Raw genomic sequence first — 7,752 nt, 5'->3', positions numbered from 1 at the left:
TACCACTCCCCTAATGCCGCCGCCATCCCCTGCTCCCCACCACCCTCCAAAAAAGGACAGAAAAGAAAACAAAGAAGAAAGAGGATGGAAAGGGAAAGATTGTACTGTAATCTCCTTATGATCATACAATATTATGTAGTTTGAAGTGAGAGGTAGTTTGAAGAGCAGGCTATTAAGTCTAGGGGTTCTTTAAGCTGGTTTTTGTTTCTTTCTTTCTTTTAATTGCTTCTGTTAGGGGTTTGGAGCTTCTTTAGTGAAAAATCAAAGTCTAGTCATTGATATTTTCATTAAAAAATGTGTTCAGAAAGTTTTAGGTCAATCACCTGAAATGTGTTTTTGGAAGAAATGGCCCTTAGGCTTCTGGGACCCTTGTTGAGTAATCAGCCTGTAAGTTTATTTTCCTCATATAAAAGCGCCGATCCAAGGAGGTGACCGGGGATGAATTGAACTCCATGTCAGTAAATCCCGTGCTTAATACGTTTCTGGATAAATCCTGGCTTCTGACGAAAAAGAAATTGACTTTGGTCATTATGATTCACAAACTGTACAGGTACAAGATGTTGAAGGCTACTCAAGTAGAACTTAAAGTCATATATACCAAATGCCTACTTTCAAGACCTACAAGGGTCATAATCCAAACCGAGTCTATTGTCACTGAGTGGATTCCTGGTGACCCCGTGGGCGACGGAGCAGAACTGTGTTCACAGAGTGACCCGTGGTCACGTTTTCCAAAGTCGATCCCCAGGTGTTTTCCTCTGAGATGCCTCTGGGAAAACCTCCAACCCAGTAAAGCAGTCAGGGGGCTTTAGATTAACGACTGTAAATACAGATTCAATCATGAGCACCCCATCTGGATCTTCAGAACAATTCTCACTCATCGTTAAACTAAGAATGAGAGAACCACTGTCAGCTTCAGAAAGCTGACCCGGAACCATGCACGGATCTCATTTCTCACCACGGGGAAAGTTGGCCTTGTTAGGGAGTTTGAAGACCCCTCCTAGTTTTTAGGTGCATGCCCAGGCATTTTGAAGTATGCTCATCCCCCGGGCAACCCGGAGCATAATATTTTCTTGCTCTGGGTCCTGTAATGGCTTTGGGATTATGCTACACCAGCATACAGCACCCGGCATTGCTGATTTTCAATGACTCAACAGGTCCAGACTCATAGGCAAGAATTTTAGAGCCATCGCCCAGGCCTGAATCAGCTAAGGTGAACTCCAATTCACCACTTTGCAATATTTGTTTATTCTTGTTCCAAACATGGTTCAAAGGAAAAATAAAACTCAGGGGAGCTGGGCACAATTTGTCAGCTGGAAAATGGCAGTCATTTTAATGAAAGTGCAGAGGACAGGCTTGGCCACCATGGCATTACAAGGACTCCTTTCACCTCTACTTTTATTTGAAGTGACCAAGTGTGTAAGAAATGAATCACTATAGTTATTTCTTGCTCTTAAAAATGAGTCATATCCCAAGCCTTTCAAAATGGAAAGATGATATGCCAGACTTTTCATAATCTTCCATGATCCTCATTCTCAGTTATCTAACTCTGAGTGGGTTTGTGTGCGATTTTGGGTAAACCCAAACCTGTGTGTGTTCACTGAGAAGAATTATGTACCAGAACATCTGTCTCATCATAGCTTACACCTAATTGTTTGGACTTCGGTTGAGTTAGTATTAAGCCCTGGAGGGATAGTGGTTATGCTTTGGCCTGCTAACCTCAAGGTCAACCATTTACCACCACCTGCTCTGAGGGAGAAAGCTGAGGATTTCTGCAGTCTCAGAAACTCACAGGGGCAGTTCTCCCCTGCCCCTTTGGTCACTGTGGGGCAGAACCACCTAGATTCTGGCAGTGAGGTTTTGTTTCTTGTTTGTTTGGTCTACTATTCAGTTGTATTCACATTTGGGGAGCAAGAAATCCTAAAAATCTGGCTGTACTTCTTTATTTCTTTGAAGGCTCTGCATTATAGTTTGCATTGGGCTGTGAGGGCTTACCAATAACTTTTCAAATTCTAACATCCCTAGAGAATGTCATTTTACCCTTCAACTTTGTAAAGATAACTTGGCCAACCATGTAACCAATCAATCGGCATCCAGTCCATTCCGACTCAAGGCTACTCCAAGTGTGTCAGCATCAAAAGGTGCTCCATAAAGTTTTCCATGATAGACTTGTCAGAAGTAGATCAACAAGACTTCCAGGGTGCCTCTGGGTGGATCTTTTGCTTAGCAACCAGAGCTTTAACTGTTTGAACCATGCGTGCCTTCCGGACCACTGTCAGTGGCACGAAATTCCGAACATAGAAGGGAGAGAAAGCCTCTTCCGCAGCCAAAGCAAGAACCCTGCCTGCTGCCTTAGGAAATTCATACAGTCTCTGTTTCCACAGTCTAACAGTGATGATAACAAGGCCATTGTATGTGTGGTAGTTGGTGTGTGTGTGTGTGTGCGCGCGCGCGCACGCACGCCATCATGGCACCTTTAAGAAGATATGGGTGGAGTTTAGCCTGTCAATCAGGTCACATCTTGATGACCTCCTTTGGAGGTGTGAGCAAGATAAATGACTTCCAGTCCCCCCAACCCCCACTATCTCCCTAGTGGTCCTGGTGATTGGACCAGCATGCTGCCTGAGTTAGCTGCCCTGCCTCACCACGTGTTCTGTGCTACCGATGGGCTGAGCCAACTGTGGACCATAGTGGACCACATCACTGTGCCATGCTGTTTCACGTCTTGCCCTTCACCACCACACCCAGCCATGTCTACTGCCTGCAAGCAGATGCTGCAAGCTGACACTGCCCCAGACACTGCACCTCCCACCAGCCACTTCACATTGCTCCACCGTGAGGCTCCACCACGACCTGCTTCAGTGCACTATGCTACTGGCCTTGGGTACACTTCCCCACTCCATCTTCCTACTGCCTGCTTCCTTAACTGCATGTCCCACGAAAGTAAGTTGGACTGAGCTCTTTGTACTGCTGTGTGGACTAATTTGCTATTATATGCCTTTTTGCTACATAAACATCTCTCTCTCTCTCTCTCACCCACTCTCTCTCTCGGTAATATGTACATATTTATATATAAAATCATAAGTGACCTGGTTTTGCTTCTTCTAGAGAACCCTGCCTAACACAGTACGATTTTGCAAAGGGTGCCCTGCCTTTGCTTGAAAGACAAAATAAAGAAGAAGAAGAAATGCTTATTTCCAACCTCTTGGGAAGAATTACTGAGAAGCAGGGCAGTCTGATGAAAAGCGCCACCGCTGGCAAAGAGTGGAAAATGTCTGGTTTTGTGTGGGTGGAGTTGTGCATAATAGACAGTTGCATATCCTCAATACAACAGACCAAATGGTTCTTTTAAATACCATGAGGTATTTCTGCTGGTTCATATAATGTATTTCCTATTCGGGTCTGTCATGGAACGATTCATTTTTCAGGTATGAAAACCCTCATACAGCTTTTCCTGTACCAGGAAATTGATCTTCCTTCAATTGGGATTAATGGGAATTTTCACAGCCTACAAGAAGATCCACCTGTTGATAATGAATAGGCAGGAGAAAGATGGGGCTGTTGGCTCCCATAAACATTGGCAAAGCCTGGGAAATTCCACATTGGGTCTCTGTGGGTCAGGATCAAGTAGACGGCCCTGGGCTTGGCTTAGGGTTTGAAGCCTGCAATGGAGTCCTTGTGTGGTACAAACAGAGATGCTCGGCCACTAACCAAAAGGTTGTTGGTTTGGGTTCACTCAAGGCCCCTCAGAAGACAGCACTAGCTGTCCACTTACAACCAGCCACCCACAGACATCCTTGTGGAGCTCAGTTCTACTTGGACATATTTGGAAGCTCCGGGAGTCAGAATCGATTTGATGGCAACTGATTTGCTTGTTTAATTTGGGTTGATCCAGTAAGGGCATAAAGTATCAAAGTGAATATCTTGGGCAATTCTATAGGAAACATAAATCAACTGACCCGCTATTTACTAGTTACAGCGTTATGGTACCCAGAGGTACTGTTTACTCTTATTCTCCCGTGGCTTGACTTTTCATTTGAGTCTATTAATATTCAAATGTTACCTCCATTTATCTGTCTTTATCTGTAACTGTCTTTCAGGATTTCTCCCTTGGCTTGGTTTGAGTCAAGTGTGTGTTTATGTTCTCCTTTAGCAGAAAGAACTAATATAAGTCTAAATTATTTTTCCTTACTTTAGGCTATTATTCTACTGCTGATATTCTTGACAAAAGAATTGTAAATGAGTGTAAATATACGCTGTTCTAAGAAAATTATTTTTCTTCTAAGTAGTAAGGCACGTATCTACAAAGGAATATACTGATGGCGCTAGGTAAAATCATAGGATTAGAAGTGACAAGAAGTTCTTGTTGCTATTTCTGAATCAAACTATATTTAGATGACTGTAAAGGAAATTTCTATGATAAGTTTTAAAACTCTCGGACAAGAAAAATTAGACCAATTGGCTGTCTTTGGATGTATTCCACTGTTTCTTTGCATGCTGTTGTGTTCTCAAGTGCTGTTGAATCCATTCTGATGAAAAGTGATCCTATTCACAACAGAACGAAACACTGCCCGGTCCTGGACCCACCTTGCAGCTGTTGTTATGTTTGAGCGCATTATTCCATCTGTTTCATTGAGGGTCGGCCTCGTTTTCACTCACTCTCTTTTATCAGCATGATGTCTTTCTCTATAGACTGGTCCTTCCTGATAACATATTCAAAGCACTTGAGGCAAACATAGCCATGTGCTTCTAAAAGCACTTATTTTCTTTTTTTAACAATTTATAAAATTGTGAATTAGGTGGGGGTGTGCATTTCAGGTCACCAATTTTGTAGTCAACGTTTTAAGCTATTTATCATCCCTGTTAACAGCTTGCCTACCTTCCACCTTTGCTTTTTTGTCTCACTCTTATGGCCTAGTCTTCTCCTTCATCCAAGTTAACCTTTACCCTCAAGCCCATTGCTTCATCTGTCCTCCTTTCCCCTCCCCACCTCCTTTGGTAGTCATCAAAGTCTGTTTTCTTTGGTATGAAAACCTTTGTCTTGTTCTCCTGCAGTGTGTGTCCTTTTGTGATTGGCTAATTCATTCAGCCTAATGTTCTGCAAGTCTGTCCATGACAGGAGGTGCTTCGTAGTTCCCCTGCTGTTTCATGGCATATATGACCTGAGCTGCTTTATCCACTTTTCTACTGAAGGGCACTTGGTTCGTTCCCATCTAGTTGCTACTGTAAATTTAGCAGCAGTTGCTGTGAAGGACATGGGTGGGCCTATATCTGTTAGTGCTGTTGCTTCCATAGGGCATGTACCCAGAAGAGGGATAGCTGGGTCTTTTGGAATTGCTATTCCCAGTTGTTGACGGTAGCATCATGTCACCATCCAGAGTTGCTTCACCTTCTACAGTCCCATGAGCAGAGCAGGAGAGTTCCAATATCTCTGCACCCTCACCAGCATTTGTTGTTTCCTGTTTTTGTTTTAACCTTATTGTCAAGACTCATGTAAGGTTGTATCTCATCATTGTTTTGATTTGCATTTCTCAGATGGTTAAGGATTGTGAGCATTATTCAGATGCTTGTTGGCCATATGGATGTCTTCTTTGTGAACTGTTCATGTCCTTTGCCTCTTTTTCATTGAATTCGTCCTCTTTTTCTTGTCAGTTTTCTATAAATTCTATACTTCTATAACATCCCTTTGTAGTATTTCAATAACATTCCTTTGTGAGGAACATTAACTTTGGCTGTACTTCTTCCAATGCCGGTTTCTTCATTCTTCTGGAAGTCCATGATATAGTCCATATTCTCCCTAAGTCCTAGGCATGAACTCATCAGTCTTCTTTGTTTATTGTTCAGCTTCTGCATGCATATGAGACTATTGAAAAGACAATGCTTAGGCGACATGTGCCTTGATCCTCAAGATGAAATCTTTGTTTTCATTTCAGAGAAGTTTTCATTGCGTGGACATCGATTGTAGATCCAAGTAAAAAGAAATTCTAGTGTTTTCCACTTCAGTGTTTTCTCCACTGATCACGATGCTGTTTATTTGTCTATTTGTCTGGTTGTGAGGATTTGGGTTTTCTTGCTGTTACAATGAACTCCATCCTGAAGGCTGTAGTCTCTGATCTTCAGAAGTGAGTGCTTCAAGTTGTCTTCATTTTCAGTAAGCAAAGCTTGGTCATCAGTCTATCAAAGCTTGCTAATGAGACGTTCCCCAGTCCTGAAGTCATATTCTTCTTCATATCGAGTCCACTGTCTCAGATTATGAGACAATGTCACTTCACAGCCACCTGTAGGATATGGTGGAACTGCTCCGCGGGTCTCTGTGGCTACACACTTTTTAAAAACATTTTATTAGGGACTCATACAACACTTATCACAATCCATACATATACATACATCAATTGTATAAAGCACATCTGTACATTCTTTGCCATAATCATTTTCAAAGCATTTGCTCTCCACTTAAGCCCTTTGCATCAGGTCCTCTTTTTTCCCCTCCCTTCCTGCTCCCCCTCCCTCATGAGCCCTTGATAATTTATAAATTATTATTTTGTCATATCTTGCCCTGTCCGACATCTCCCTTCACCCCCTTTTCTGTTGTCCGTCCCCCAGGGAGGAGGTCACATATAGATCCTTGTAATTGGTTCCCTCTTTCCAACCCACTCATCCTCTACCCTCCCAGTATCGCCCCTCACACCCCTTGTCCTGAAAGTATCATCCGCCCTGGATTCCCTGTGCCTCTAGCTCCCATCTGCACCAGGCTACACACTTTTATGGGAGCAGAAAGCTCTTCTTTCTCCCATGGCACAGCGGTGGTTTTAAACTGCTGATTTTGCGGTTAGCAGCTCCCAAAAGTAACCCCCTAGCGACCAGGGTTTCCCTTTATAAACCAGGCAATGCTCATAGACCAAGAAGCAGTCATTTAAACACAATAAAGAGATGTTTCATTTTAAGCCCCACTGCGTTCCTTTATTTTGAAACTGCGGCATCCCTCTATTGTGTCTAAATGGCTGCTTCTTGTTCCATGTATAGGTTCCACATGAGCATTGTTAAAAGTTTGGGCATTTTTCTTTCTGTGACATTATCCATAGTTTTCTCTGCTCCCCCTACAGACAAAGTCTGTGTGCACGCCATAAGAAACAAGAAAGATTGCCATTTTTCTGGTCATCTGACATCAGCAATGATAATACGTGTTCCACATCCCTTTGTGAATCCTGCTTGTATTTCTGGCAATTCCCTATTGCTGTACTGTTGCATCCATGTTGAAATCAATTCAGCAAAATTTTATTTGTGTGCAGTGTTATGATTCAGTTTGATACTGTTTCCACATTCTGCTAGGCCACCCATCTTTGAATGGTCAAAAATAAGAAGCTCTTCCAGCTAGTTGATGCGGTAGTGCTCTGCACATTGTCTTGACGAAGAGAAGTGGATGCATTCAGTGTTGTTCTGTTGGTTGAAATGGCTCAATTAATATTCCATAAATTCTTGGAGCCATGGTTTCTTATACAGATGCCTTTGATCTTCATTGTGGTTCAGTATTGAAAGATTTGGGGGCAAAATATTGAATGATGCAGAAAGGATCAAAAGACGATTGAAAGAATATACATAGAGTCAAAGAGTCAGAAAGAACTAGTTGACATCCCACCATTTCAGGGGGCAGCATATGAGCAAGAACTACTGATGGAAGACGTTCAAGCTGCACTGGAAGCCTTAAGCAAGAACAAGGCTCCAGGAATTGATGGAACACCAACTGAAATGTTTCAA

This window comes from Tenrec ecaudatus, chromosome 1 (assembly GCF_050624435.1).
Source record: "Tenrec ecaudatus isolate mTenEca1 chromosome 1, mTenEca1.hap1, whole genome shotgun sequence".
In the NCBI taxonomy this organism is placed as follows: domain Eukaryota; kingdom Metazoa; phylum Chordata; class Mammalia; order Afrosoricida; family Tenrecidae; genus Tenrec; species Tenrec ecaudatus.
The sequence above is the reverse complement of the archived record's forward strand: the minus strand, read 5'-3'. Positions refer to the sequence as shown.